Source organism: Aegilops tauschii, chromosome 2, assembly GCF_002575655.3.
Source record: "Aegilops tauschii subsp. strangulata cultivar AL8/78 chromosome 2, Aet v6.0, whole genome shotgun sequence".
Classification (NCBI taxonomy): Eukaryota; Viridiplantae; Streptophyta; class Magnoliopsida; order Poales; family Poaceae; genus Aegilops; species Aegilops tauschii.
In genome coordinates this window covers 43,843,236-43,858,620 of record NC_053036.3, presented here as the reverse complement: position 1 = coordinate 43,858,620, position 15,385 = coordinate 43,843,236, and positions in this window count along the sequence as shown.

The window sequence follows — 15,385 nt, the reverse complement described above, 5'->3', positions numbered from 1 at the left end:
ATAACCATTTTATTATTGCCTCTAGGGCATATTTCCAACAGTCTCCCACTTGCACTAGAGTCAATAATCTAGTTACATTGTGATGAATCGAACACCCATAGAGTTCTGGTGTTGATCATGTTTTGCCCTAGGGAGAGGTTTAGTCAACGGATCTGCTACATTCAGGTCCGTATGTACTTTACAAATATCTATGTCTCCATTTTGAACACTTTCACGAATGGAGTTGAAGCGACGCTTGATATGCCTGGTCTTCCTGTGAAACCTGGGCTCCTTGGCAAGGGCAATAGCTCCAGTGTTGTCACAGAAGAGAGTCATCGGGTCTGACGCATTGGGAATCACCCCTAGGTCGGTAATGAACTCCTTTATCCAGACTGATTCCTGTGCTGCCTCTGAGGCCGCCATGTACTCCGCTTCACATGTAGATCCCGCCACGACGCTTTGCTTGCAACTGCACCAGCTTACTGCCCCTCCATTCAAAATATACACGTATCCGGTTTGTGACTTCGAGTCATCCAGATCTGTGTCGAAGCTAGCATCGACGTAACCCTTTACGACGAGCTCTTCGTCACCTCCATAAACGAGAAACATATCCTTAGTCCTCTTCAGGTACTTCAGGATATTCTTGACCGCTGTCCAGTGTTCCATGCCGGGATTACTTTGGTACCTTCCTACCAAACTTACGGCAAGGTTTACATCAGGTCTGGTACACAGCATGGCATACATAATAGACCCTATGGCCGAGGCATAGGGGATGACACTCATCTTTTCTCTATCTTCTGCCGTGGTCGGGCATTGAGCCGTGCTCAATTGCACACCTTGCAATACAGGCAAGAACCCCTTCTTGGACTGATCCATATTTAACTTCTTCAATATCTTGTCAAGGTACGTACTCTGTGAAAGACCAATGAGGCGTCTTGATCTATCTCTATAGATCTTGATGCCTAATATATAAGCAGCTTCTCCAAGGTCCTTCATTGAAAACCACTTATTCAAATAGGCCTTTATACTTTCCAAGAATTCTATATCATTTTCCATCAATAGTATGTCATCCACATATAATAAGAGAAATGCTACAGAGCTCCCACTCACTTTCTTGTAAACACAGGCTTCTCCATAAGTCTGTGTAAACCCAAACGCTTTGATCATCTCATCAAAACGAATGTTCCAACTCCGAGATGCTTGCACCAGCCCATAAATGGAGCGCTGGAGCTTGCATACCTTGTTAGCATTCTTAGGATCGACAAAACCTTCTGGCTGCATCATATACAATTCTTCCTTAAGAAAGCCGTTAAGGAATGCCGTTTTGACGTCCATTTGCCATATCTCATAATCATAGAATGCGGCAATTGCTAACATGATTCGGACGGACTTCAGCTTCGCTACGGGTGAGAAAGTCTCATCATAGTCAACCCCTTAAACTTGTCGATAACCCTTAGCGACAAGTCGAGCCTTATAGATGGTCACATTACCATCCGCGTCTGTCTTCTTCTTAAAGATCCATTTATTTTCTATGGCTCGCCGATCATCGGGCAAGTCAGTCAAAGTCCATACTTCGTTTTCATACATGGATCCTATCTCGGATTTCAGGGCTTCTAGCCATTTGTCGGAATCCGGGCCCACCATCGCTTCTTCATAGTTCGAAGGTTCACCGTTGTCCAACAACATGATTTCCAGGACAGGGTTGCCGTACCACTCTGGTGCGGAACGTGTCCTTGTGGACCTTCGAAGTTCAGCAGTAGCTTGATCCGAAGCTTCATGATCATCATCATTAACTTCCTCCCAGTCGGTGTAGGCACCACAGGAACATCTTCCCGTGCTGCGCTACTTTCCGGTTCGGAAGGGGCGACTATCACCTCATCAAGTTCAACTTTCCTCCCACTTAATTCTTTCGAGAGAAACTCTTTCTCCAGAAAGGACCCGTTCTTGGCAACAAAGATCTTGCCTTCGGATCTGAGGTAGAAGGTATACCCAATGGTTTCCTTAGGGTATCCTATGAAGACGCATTTTTCCGACTTGGGTTCGAGCTTTTCAGGTTGAAGTTTCTTGACATAAGCATCGCATCCCCAAACTTTTAGAAATGACAGCTTAGGTTTCTTCCCAAACCATAATTCATACGGTGTCGTCTCAACGGATTTCGACGGAGCCCTATTTAAAGTGAATGCGGCAGTCTCTAAAGCATAGCCCCAAAATGAGAGCGGTAGATCGGTAAGAGACATCATAGATCGCACCATATCCAATAGAGTGCGATTACGACGTTCGGACACACCATTTCGCTGAGGTGTTCCAGGCGGCGTGAGTTGTGAAACAATTCCACATTTCCTTAAGTGTGTGCCAAATTCATGACTTAAATATTCCCCTCCACGATCTGATCGCAGGAACTTTATTTTCCTGTCACGTTGATTCTCAGCCTCACTCTAAAATTCCTTGAACTTTTCAAAGGTTTCAGACTTGTGTTTCATTAGGTAGACATACCCATATCTACTTAAATCATCAGTGAGAGTGAGAACATAACGATAGCCACCGCGAGCCTCAACACTGATTGGACCGCACACATCAGTATGTATGATTTCCAATAAGTTGGTTGCTCGCTCCATTGTTCCGGAGAACGGAGTCTTGGTCATCTTACCCATGAGGCATGGTTCGCACGTGTCAAATGATTCGTAATCAAGAGACTCCAAAAGTCCATCTGCATGGAGCTTCTTCATGCGTTTGACACCAATGTGACCAAGGCGGCAGTGCCACAAGTATGTGGGACTATCGTTATCAACTTTACATCTTTTGGTATTCACACTATGAATATGTGTAACATCACGTTCGAGATTCATCAAGAATAAACCATTGACTAGCGGGGCATGACCATAAAACATATCTCTCATATAAATAGAACAACCATTATTCTCGGATTTAAATGAGTAGCCATCTCGAATTAAACGAGATCCAGATACAATGTTCATGCTCAAAGCTGGCACTAAATAACAATTATTGAGGTTTAAAACTAATCCCGTAGGTAAATGCAGAGGTAGCGTGCCGACGGCGATCACATCGACCTTGGAACCATTCCCGACGCGCATCGTCACCTCGTCCTTCGCCAGTCTCCGCTTATTCCGCAGCTCCTATTTTGAGTTACAAATATGAGCAACCGCACCGGTATCAAATACCCAGGAGCTACTACGAGTACTGGTAAGGTACACATCAATTACATGTATATCACATATACCTTTGGTGTTGCCGGCCTTCTTGTCCGCTAAGTATTTGGGGCAGTTCCGCTTCCAGTGACCACTTTCCTTGCAATAAAAGCACTCAGTCTCAGGCTTGGGTCCATTCCTTGGCTTCTTCCCGACAACTGGTTTACCGGGCGCGGCAACTCCCTTGCCGTCTTTCTTGAAGTTCTTCTTACCCTTGCCTTTCTTGAACTTAGTGGTTTTATTCACCATCGACACTTGATGTTCCTTTTTGATCTCCACCTCTGCTGATTTCAGCATTGAATATACCTCAGGAATGGTCTTTTCCATCCCCTGCATATTGAAGTTCATCACAAAGCTCTTGTAGCTTGGTGGAAGCGACTGAAGGATTCTGTCAATGACTGCGTCATCCGGGAGATTCACTCCCAGCTGAGACAAGCGGTTGTGTAACCCAGACATTCTAAGTATGTGCTCACTGACAGAACTATTTCCCTCCATTTTACAACTGAAGAACTTGTAGGAGACTTCATATCTCTCGTCCCGGGCATGAGCTTGGAAAATCATTTTCAGCTCTTCGAACATCTCATATGCTCCATGTTTCTCAAAACGCTTTTGGAGCCCCGGTTCTAAGCTGTAAAGCATGCCGCACTGAACGAGGGAGTAATCATCAGCACGTGATTGCCAAGCGTTCATAACGTCTTGGTTCTCTGGGATGGGTGCTTCACCTAGCGGTGCTTCTAGGACATAATCTTTCTTGGCAGCTATGAGAATGATCCTCAGGTTCCGGACCCAGTCCGTATAGTTGCTGCCATCATCTTTCAGCTTGGTTTTCTCTAGGAACGCGTTGAAGTTGAGGACAACGTGGGCCATTTGATCTACAAGACACATTGTAAAGATTTTAGACTAAGTTCATGATAATTAAGTTCATCTAATCAAATTATTCAATGAACTCCCACTCAGATAGACATCCCTCTAGTCATCTAAGTGAAACATGATCCGAGTTAACTAGGCCGTGTCCGATCATCACGTGAGACGGACTAGTCAAGATCGGTGAACATCTCCATGTTGACCGTATCTTCTATACGACTCATGCTCGACCTTTCGGTCTTCCGTGTTCTGAGGCCATGTCTGTACATGCTAGGCTCGTCAAGTCAACCTAAGTGTATTGCGTGTGTTCCGAGGCCATGTCTGTACATGCTAGGCTCGTCAACACCCGTTGTATGCGAACATTAGAATCTATCACACCCGATCATCACGTGGTGCTTTGAAACAACGAACCTTTGCAATGGTGCACAGTTAGGGGAAACACTTTCTTGAAATTATTATAAGGGATCATCTTACTTACTACCGTCTTTCTAAGCAAATAAGATGCAAAACATGATAAACATCACATGTAATCAAATAGTGACATGATATGGCCAATATCATTTTGCTCCTTTGATCTCCATCTTCGGGGCGCCATGATCATCTTCGTCACCGACATGACACCATGATCTCCATCATCGTGTCTTCATGAAGTTGTCACGCCAACGATTACTTCTACTTCTATGGCTAACGCGTTTAGCAATAAAGTAAAGTAATTTACATGGCGTTATTCAATGACACGCAGGTCATACAAAAAATAAAGACAACTCCTATGGCTCCTGCCGGTTGTCATACTCATCGACATGCAAGTCGTGATTCCTATTACAAGAATATGATCAATCTCATACATCACATATATCATTCATCACATCTTCTGGCCATATCACATCACAAGGCACATGCTGCAAAAACAAGTTAGACGTCCTCTAATTGTTGTTGCAAGTTTTTACGTGGCTTCTATAGGTTTCTAGCAAGAACGTTTCTTACCTACGTAAAACCACAACGTGATATGCCAATTTCTCTTTACCCTTCATAAGGACCCTTTTCATCGAATCCGTTCCGACTAAAGTGGGAGAGACAGACACCCGCTAGCCACCTTATGCAACTAGTGCATGTCAGTCGGTGGAACCTGTCTCACGTAAGCGTACGTGTAAGGTCGGTCCGGGCCGCTTCATCCCACAATACCGCCGAAACAAGATAAGACTAGTAGTGGCAAGAAAAATTGACAACATCTACGCCCACAACTGCTTTGTGTTCTACTCGTGCATAGTAACTACGCATAGGCCTGGCTCTAATACCACTGTTGGGGATCGTAGCAGAATTTTAAAATTTTCTATGCATCACCAAGATCCATCTATGGAGTCTACTAGCAACGAGAGGGAAGGAGTGTATCTACGTACCCTTATAGATCGCGAGCGGAAGCGTTCTAATGAACGGGGTTGATGGAGTCGTACTCGTCGTGATCCAAATCACCGATGACCGAGCGCCGAATGGACGACACCTCCGCGTTCAACACACGTACGGAGCAGCGACGTCTCCTCCTTCTTGATCCAGCAAGGGGGAAGGAGAGGTTGATGGATATCCAACAGCACGACGGCGTGGTGGTGGAAGTAGCGGGGATCCCGGCAGGGCTTCGCCAAGCGCAAGCGGGAGGGAGAGGTGTTGCAGGGGGAGAGGGAGGCGCCAGGGGCTGTGGTGTTGCTGCCCTCCCTCCCCCCAACTATTTATAGGGGCCCTTGGGGGGGGGGCGCCGGCCCCCTGGAAATCCCATCTGAGGGGGGGGGGCCAAGGGGGGTGGCTTGCCCCCCAAGCCAAGTGGGGCGCCCCCACCCCTAGGGTTTCCAACCCTAGGCGCAGGGGGAGGCCCAAGGGGGGCGCCCCAGCCCACTAGGGGCTGTTTCCCCTCCCACTTCAGCCCATGGGGACCTCCGGGACAGGTGGCCCCACCCGGTGGACCCCCGGGACCCTTCCGGTGGTCCCGGTACAATACCGATAACCCCCGAAACTTTCCCAGTGGCCGAAACTGGACTTCCTATATATAATTCTTCACCTCCGGACCATTCTGGAACTCCTCGTGACGTCCGGGATCTCATCCGGGACTCCGAACAACTTTCGGATTTCCGCATACTAATATCTCTACAACCCTAGCGTCACCGAACCTTAAGTGTGTAGACCCTACGGGTTCGGGAGACATGCAGACATGACCGAGACGCCTCTCCGGTCAATAACCAACAGCGGAATCTGGATACCCATGTTGGCTCCTACATGTTCCACGATGATCTCATCGGATGAACCACGATGTCGAGGATTCAATCAATCCCGTATACAATTCCCTTTGTCAATCGGTACGTTACTTGCCCGAGATTCGATCGTCGGTATCCCAATACCTTGTTCAATCTCGTTACCGGCAAGTCACTTTACTCGTACCGTAATGCATGATCCCGTGGCTAACTCCTTAGTCACATTGAGCTCATTATGATGATGCATTACCGAGTGGGCCCAGAGATACCTCTCCGTCATACGGAGTGACAAATCCCAGTCTCGATCCGTGCCAACCCAACAAACACTTTCGGAGATACCCGTAGTGCACCTTTATAGTCACCCAGTTGCGTTGTGACGTTTGGTACACCCAAAGCATTCCTACGGCATCCGGGAGTTGCATGATCTCATGGTCTAAGGAAATGATACTTGACATTGGAAAAGCTCTAGCAAACAAACTACACGATCTTTTGTGCTATGCTTAGGATTGGGTCTTGTCCATCACATCATTCTCCTAATGATGTGATCCCGTTATCAATGACATCCAATGTCCATAGTCAGGAAACCATGACTATCTGTTGATCAACGAGCTAGTCAACTAGAGGCTTACTAGGGACACGTTGTGGTCTATGTATTCACACATGTATTACAATTTCCGGATAACACAATCATAGCATGAATAATAGACAATTATCATGAACAAAGAAATATAATAATAACCATTTTATTATTGCCTCTAGGGCATATTTCCAACAGGTGCCCGCATGCCACTTGCAAGTAGAACATTGACTCGCAACTAGGGTTATTTACTCGATGCCACTTGCAACTCGACCATCAACTTGCAACTCAGCTTTTTGTATGTAGTTTTTGCAATTGCCCTAGTTGCAAGTCAACCATCGACTCGCAACTGTGGGGGCCCGCATGGCACTTGGAAGTAGAACATCGACTCGCAACTAGGGTTATTTACTCGATGCCACTTGCAACTCGACCATCAACTTGCAACTCAGCTCTTTGTATGTAGTTTTTGCAATTGCCCTAGTTGCAAGTCAACCATTGACTCGCAACTGTGGGGGCTCGCATGCCACTTGCAAATAGACCCTTGACTCGCAACTGGTCTATTTTTTGTATGTACTTTTTGCAATTGCCCTAGTTGCAAGTCCACCATCGACTCACAATTGTGGGGGGCCTGCATCCCACTTGCAAATAGACACTCGACTAGCAACTGGTCTGTTTTGTTTTGTAGTTTTATAATTGCCCTAGTTGCAAGTCCAACATCGACTCGCAACTGTGGGTGTCTGCATGCCACTTGCAAGTAGACCATCGGCTCGCAACTAGGGTTGTTTACTCGATGCCTCTTGCAACTTGCAACTCGGCTTATTTTGTAGTTTGTTTTTGCCCTAGTTGCAAGTCCACCATTGACTCACAAATGTGGGTGCCCGCATGCCACTTGCAACTCTACCATCGACTTGCAAACTCATTTTTTTGTACTTTGTAATTGACCTAGTTGCAAGTCCACCATCGACTAACAACATGTTTGTTTTTTGTCTGTACTTTTGTAATTGCCCTAATTGCAAGTCCACCATTGACTCGTAACTAGTCTGTTTTTTGTCCGTACTTTTGTAATTGCCCTAGTTGCAAGTCCACCATTGACTTGCTACTGTGGGGGCCCGCATGCCACCTCTAAATATACCATCGACTTGCAACTAGGTCTTTCTGGTTTGATGCCACTTGAAAGTCGACATTCCCCCTGCAACTGGTTCATTTGTTTTTTCATGCCACTTGCAAGTGGACACTCGACTTGCAACTGGTTTTTTTATTTTGATGCCCACTTGCATGTGGACATTCGGCTTGCAACATTTTTTTGTTGATTCCAGTTCAAGTCAATGGTCAACTTTGCAACTGGGTTTTCTTGTTTCATGCCACTTGCCAGTCGAGGGTCGATTAGAAACTGTGGGATCATATTTTGTTTGTTTGTTGCCACTTGCAAGTAAAGTGTCATTATTTGCATTTTTTGTGTTTTGTGATCTTACGGAGTCCACCATTTTTCTTTTTGACTTGCAACTATGATTCTTTGTGTTCATGCCTCTTTTTTTGCAAGTCCAACCTTTTTTGATTCGATGGTTTATATTTCACAAACACTTTTTTCTGTATCTTTTTGAAGCTAAAATTTTGCAACCAAGCGCCAACTAACTTGAGAGCCCCTAGTTGTTACTCCTTAGTGAACACACAACTATATTTATTTTCCTTTTTTGTCTCCTTTTTTGTAGTAGGCGCATTAGTTTTTTTAGTGACCCTTTTTTTAATCTCATTTTTTTTACAAGGACAGACCCCCAAAATGCTTTCTCTATGTGTTTTTAGACTAAACACAGTGTTCTGTAGTCAACTGCCATTTAAAAAAAATTATGGGGGTTTTCTGCAAGATCTCCACAGCAACAATGGTTCTTCGATGTATATCCACACAGACACATTTATTTTTGCATTTCTTTTGTCTCCCATTTGCACTGTTTGAATCGGTGGCGCAGAGGAGGAGGAGGAGACGGGGACGACAAGCTCAAAGCCTTTGGCGAACGAGATGGCCGTGGACGAGCCTCCCGCTCCGCACCTCTGCTCGACGCACAGGGCATCCGATTTGGAGACGGCGAGGCAAATACATTTTAAAACATTTTTAATACATAATGAATGTTGTTTAATGATATTATACATTTTCAAATGCATCTTTATATTTTTAATACATGATAGGATTTTTTTATATGTGAGAACACTTTTTGTGAAATATCATAACAAATGTAAAAAATATATATATTTCATTTTTTTCTACAAGGAGCATGAAAAATAGAAAAACTTAAACAGGAAAAATAAAAAAACTTCAACATTTTCTATAAGAAGCATAAAAACCAAACAGAAAACTGGTAGAGAACTGCACATTAGAAAAATTATACAAAGGAAAAACTTAGGCCGGACGTTGCTTGTGGCAACGCTGCTGCTGGCAAAAAAACAATCCCAGCCAAGCACAAATCGTACTAACAGAGAAAGAAAACCAAGGTAGAAGCAACTCGATCGTGCGATGCAATTTTTTTGGGCTTCTCTGCGCGTGCGTGTACAACAGACATCCAAAACTGGTAAGCAACAACCAAAAACTGACGGTCCAAACCGGAAAACAACAACTAAAACCAGCCCAAACTAGAAGCTGGCCCAGTGGACGAAACAAGTCAAAGGGGGGACTCAACCGGGCTGCAACAACAGGGGATGACGTCATGTGAATGAGACCATACTTATGTCTCAGCTCTGCCGTTTCGGGTACGTCCCCTCTAGTTAGGGTTTCTCTTCCTCCCGGCGGCGGCGCGCCCGACGTGGAGATCGCGATCCCCACCGCTCCCCTACCACCGTTCGCCGACGCCCTCGGGGTGGCTGGCGCTGCGGCAGACTGGAGACCGGTTTTGGGAACATCCCGCCCGCGGAATCCGTAGTTTCTCGGGCAAGAGATACGATGGAGGGCTCGACGTCGGCTTCTGGAGCGACGATGAGCGACATGGAATCAATGATGAAGGAGCTAGGGTTGAAGGAGGATGACTTGGTGGACATAGTTGTGGAGGACGGTGATTTACCGGAGGAAGCTGCTCGTTGGATGGCAATTGCTCGTGTGCACAGCGACAGGCCGTATAGTCAGTATTGGTTCTTCCGCAACATGAGGGTTGCCTGGGATCTTGCTCAGGAAGTTAAATTTCGTCCCCTGGAGGATAACCTATACACCCTGAAGTTCTCTTGCCTCGGGGATTGGGAGCGAGTAATTGAAGACGGGCCATGGACCTTCAAAGGCAAGGCGGTCGTCATCGAGCCATATGATGGAATCACCAGACCGTCATCGATTAGCTTGAACAAGATTGAGATGTGGATTCAGATCCACGACCTCCCGGAACTGTTTTTTGTCCTGATCAAATCCCTTGCTGGGACAGTCGGAGACTTCATCTATGCTGAACCCAAATCCCAAGATTTTGAAGGCAATTTTTTCAGGGTGCGTGTCAAGGTGGATGTCACAAAACCTCTCAGGAACGCTGTTTCTTTGGTGATTAAGAAGAAGAGGGAGATCTTCAGGGTCAAATATGAACGACTGCCCGACTGGTGCGCCGTCTGTGGTATGTTAGGTCACTTATATAAAGAATGTGGCAACGGGATTCATCCTCCATCTGCACTAGTTTTTAAAAATCTTCGAGCTGATTGGTTCAAGGGGCCAGGGCGAGGACCTGGAGCTGACAGGGCATCAGGTGGTGGTAGAGGTAGAGGCAGAGCTGGCCGTGGAGCAGGCCGTGGTGCCAATCAAAGGGGTGCAGGCCAGCATGAAAGCACAGAATACATGGGACGGGATGATCCCAGTCTTAACGATGATATAGATATGGTAGGGGCTGAAGGCAACAGAAAGCGTGGAGCAACACAAGCCAGCTTTGGGGGGCCGGTTGTGCCAGAATATGCTGCAAAAAACAGTCCGGGTCAAGCTCCTCTGGCTTTACCCCCTGCGGTGGTACCCCCTAGCCCAACCTCTAAGCAAGAACCAAAGAGGACGAAAGCTACTGTGTTGATGTTTGAACAAGGAAACCTGAATGCAACAAGCAGCAACAACCTTTCTGATGCGCGTTTGGCGGGCTCCCTTGAGGAGTCGCGCCGAGCGCAATGAGTCTTCTATGCTGGAACTGTCGCGGGGCTGGCAAACCCGCGACAGTTCGTGAGCTTCGTGATCTCACGAGGCAACTTGCCCCCTCTATCGCATGTATCGTCGAAACTCAATTAGAGGGCTCTCGAGTAGAGAATCTAGCGGGCACTTTAGGTTTCAATAAAAGTTTTGCTGTTAGTAGTCGTGGAAGGAGTGGAGGACTATGTATTTTTTGGAATGATGAAATAAAGCTTGAAGTTGTCGGGTACTCTGATTACCACATTGATGCAATTGTTGATGCAATGGTTGATCACAGGACAAGAGTTACTTTTGTGTACGGGGAGGCACAAGTCAATGAACGATATAAAACCTGGGATATGTTGAGGGGTATCGTCGGAACGAGTGACTTGCCTTGGCTAGTCGTGGGGGATTTCAATGAGGTCCTCCATGCGCACGAACACGACGGCGTCGGCAGGAGGAGTCAGGCACAGATGGATCTGTTCCGAGATGCTTTGGATACGTGTGGCCTCTCAGATATAGGATACATTGGGAACAGCTGGACTTTCAGAAAGAAGGTCACCGGAGGAACCTTTACTAGAGTCAGGCTAGACAGAGGCGTTGCAAATCCTGCCTGGTCAATTGCTTATCCGGGAGCTACGGTGGAGCACAAAACCGCAGCTACATCCGATCATGTACCTGTTTACGTACGTTACAGCGAAGTGCATGCATGCAGCTTTGGGCCAAGGCCTTTTAAATACGAAACATGCTGGGAGAGGGACCCAGCGCTGCCGGCTGTGGTCGCGACTGCATGGACAGCGACGGGGGCTTCATCGGTCCAAGAGCTAAAGGACAAAATGCAAGTGCTGGCAGGGGATCTATCGAGGTGGGATCGCACTCATTTTGGCAATATTCGGCAGGAGATCTCTCGGTTAAGGAGACAGCTACAGGAGTTACGCGACTCTCAAGGTAGATCAGGTCCCAATCATTTGGAGATTAAAATTGTCGATCGCCTCACGGAATTGTATCACAGAGAAGAAATGCTATGGAGACAAAGGGCAAGATTGGAGTGGCTGGCACATGGGGACAGAAACACGTATTTTTTCCACCTTAGAGCTAGCAGAAGGAGAAGAAAAAATCAGATCAAATCCTTACAGAAACCGGACGGGCAAATGACTACTGATAAAAGTGATATGGAGTCGCTAACTACAGCTTTCTATGAGGAATTGTACACATCGGAGGGGGTCCAAAACATGAATCAAGTTCTGGACACTGTGCCTCGTAAGGTCACCCAAGCAATGAATGAATCGCTTAACGCGCCGTATACCCAACAGGAGGTCAAGGATGCTTTATTCCAAATGTTCCCACTCAAAGCACCTGGCCCGGATGGATATCCTGCACATTTTTTTTCAACGTCATTGGGAGATATGTGGTGATGAAGTCACCAAAGTGGTGCTGAAAATTGTTGAGGGTACTGAGACGGCGGCGAGTATCAATGAGACTGTTTTAGTCCTAATACCTAAGGTTAAAAATCCCACACTATTAACCCAGTTTCGACCGATCAGTCTATGCAATGTACTGTACAAGATTGCATCAAAGGTAATATCCAACCGCCTAAAGTTAGTTTTACTCGACATTATTTCTGAGGAGCAGTCAGCTTTTGTCCCAGGCAGACTGATCACCGACAACATTATAACTGCTTATGAATGCCTGCATTTTATGAAGCGAAATAAGGCGAAGAAGCACCAATCGTGTGCACTGAAACTTGATATGATGAAGGCATATGATAGGGTCGAGTGGGAATATTTGAGAGCTATAATGCTAAAGCTGGGCTTCACAGTGCGGTGGGTGGATATAGTGATGAATCTTGTCACCACAGTTAAGTTCTCTGTAATGTTCAATGGTAATAAATTGCAGGAGTTCACACCAACCCGTGGAATCAGACAGGGGGACCCCATTTCCCCATACTTGTTCTTGTTAGCAGCAGAGGGCCTTTCGTGCCTCCTTAAATCCAGAAATGAGTCATCCAATTTAAGTGGTTTGCAGGTAGCTCCCTCGGCTCCACCAGTTAATCATCTAATATTTGCTGATGACAGCCTGCTGTTCTTCAAGGCTAATAGTATGGGTGCTAATGAGGTAAACCAGGTTCTGGACACATACTGTCAGGCAACTGGTCAACGTATAAATTTTGCAAAGTCATCAGTCTTCTTCAGCAAAGGAGTGCCTGAGGCTGTGAGGAATGAGATCAAAGAGCTGCTCAATGTTCCAACTGAGACATTAAACGAGAAGTATTCGGGAATGCCGTCTGACATTGGTAACTCAAAGAATGGTGCCTTCAAATATCTTAAGGATCGGTTGTGGAGCAAAGTCCAGGGGTGGATTGCAATCACAATGTCAGCAGCAGGTAAGGAAGTCCTTGTTAAATCTGTAGCTCAGGCAGTGCCAGTTTTCTCTATGTCTTGCTTCAAGCTCCCAAGAGGATTGTGTGAACACCTCAATATGCTAATAAGAAAATTCTGGTGGGGAAGCAAAGAAGGCAAACGCAAACCTCATTGGGTCTCTTGGCAAACTATGACCCAACCGAAAGGTATGGGTGGTCTGGGTTTTAAAGATTTCGAGTTGTTTAATCTTGCTATGTTGGCAAGGCAGGCATGGAGGTTGTTACAGAACCCAGAGACTTTGAGTGCAAGGCTTTTGAAGAGCATTTACTTTCCAAATTCAGATATCTTGCAGGCTAGCCTCGGGGGCCACCCTAGTCAGATATGGAGGGCAATCATCGAAGGAAGAGATACCTTAAAGCAGGGTTTAATAAGGCGGGTGGGTAATGGCGACACGACACACATCTGGAACGATAACTGGCTCCCCGGGGATGAGATGCTTCGCCCATACGGCAGCCGAGTACAGAACCCGCCGGCTTTGGTCTCGGAACTAATTGACCATACATCTGCAACTTGGAACAGAACGGTGGTGGATGCAACTTTCATGCCAATGGACGCCACCGTTATTCTTGGGATTCCTCTCTGCACCCGCAATATTCCTGACTTTTGGAGTTGGCACTATGATAAGTATGGCCTATTCACTGTGAAATCAGCTTATAACATGCTCGTAGCAACGAAGCAGCGAAGAGAAGCATGGCTGGAGGGAACCGCGGGCACCTCGAGTTCAAACGCAGAGAAGAACAGCTGGAAAAGATTGTGGAAGACGAGTGTTCCGGCTAAGGTGAGGATGTTCTTGTGGCGCCTTTCCAGACACTCGTTACCAACGAATGATGTACGCATGCATCGCCGCATGGCAGATTCAGCCAGCTGTGGGCTTTGTGGCGCGCCTGACTCTTGGCGGCACTCTCTCATCGAATGCACCGCTTCAAGGTGCACTTGGGCTCTCAGCGACAGTGATCTTGTGCAGCAAATCACGGAAATCTCTGAACCCTCCGCCAAGCAATGGATGTTTACTCTCATAGAAACTCGCTCGCAACAGAAATTCACGTTGCTTGCGGTAACTTTGTGGGCTATCTGGTCGGCACGACGAAAGGCGATACATGAAGGTATTTTCCAGAGCCCTCAATCCACACATGTGTTTGTAAACAGGTATATATCAGATTTGGAAATCGTTGGTACCAGCAATCCGCGGGCCGTCCAGGGACCGGTATCGCATGCGTCGCCTGCTGCTAGACCCAAGGCACCTCCTATGGGATATGCAAAAATTCATGTGGACGCAGGAGTCAGGTTCGAGCGGGGAGGCTCTGCTGCTGCTATCTGCAGGGATGACCAAGGATTCTATCTTGGAAATTCTGCACTCGTCACTTATGGTATATGCGATCCTACTGTTTTGGAGGCAATTGCTTGCCGGGAGGCCTTAGCCTTGGCGGAGGACCTCAACCTGCAACAGTTCATCATTGCCTCAGACTGCAAACAAGTTGTCTCGGACATTCAAAGGGGGACCAGAGGCCGATATGGTACTATCATTAGCGAAATAAAATTCAGTGCTACTACGTTTAACTGCAATTTTGTTTGGGAGGGTCGTGCCGTAAACTATGAGGCACATAGATTAGCTAAATTTGCTCTTTCGCAGGGTCCGGGACGTCATATGTGGCTTGGAAACCCCCATGACCCTTCATGTATCCCACTTCATGTGGATTTTGGTGATGAATAAACTGTTTTTCACCCCTAAAAAAAAACTTATGTCTCAGCTTATGGATCAGATCGGCTGGATAAGGTTGTTAGCTAGTGCGTGTGTGTGTGTGTGCCGGCCAAGTTAATTGAGTTAGTGGCCGGGTGTGATGGTGCATGCATGGGTTAGTGGCCGGTGTGGTTGCTGGGTCGTGTGAGTGCGTGGGCTGGTGTGTGTAGCTTGGCTATAAAAGCTCATCCCATGCATTGATGTAAAGTGTGCCGGTCTGTTGCCACGCCATGGTGACGGTATGTGCCGAGCCGAGGGG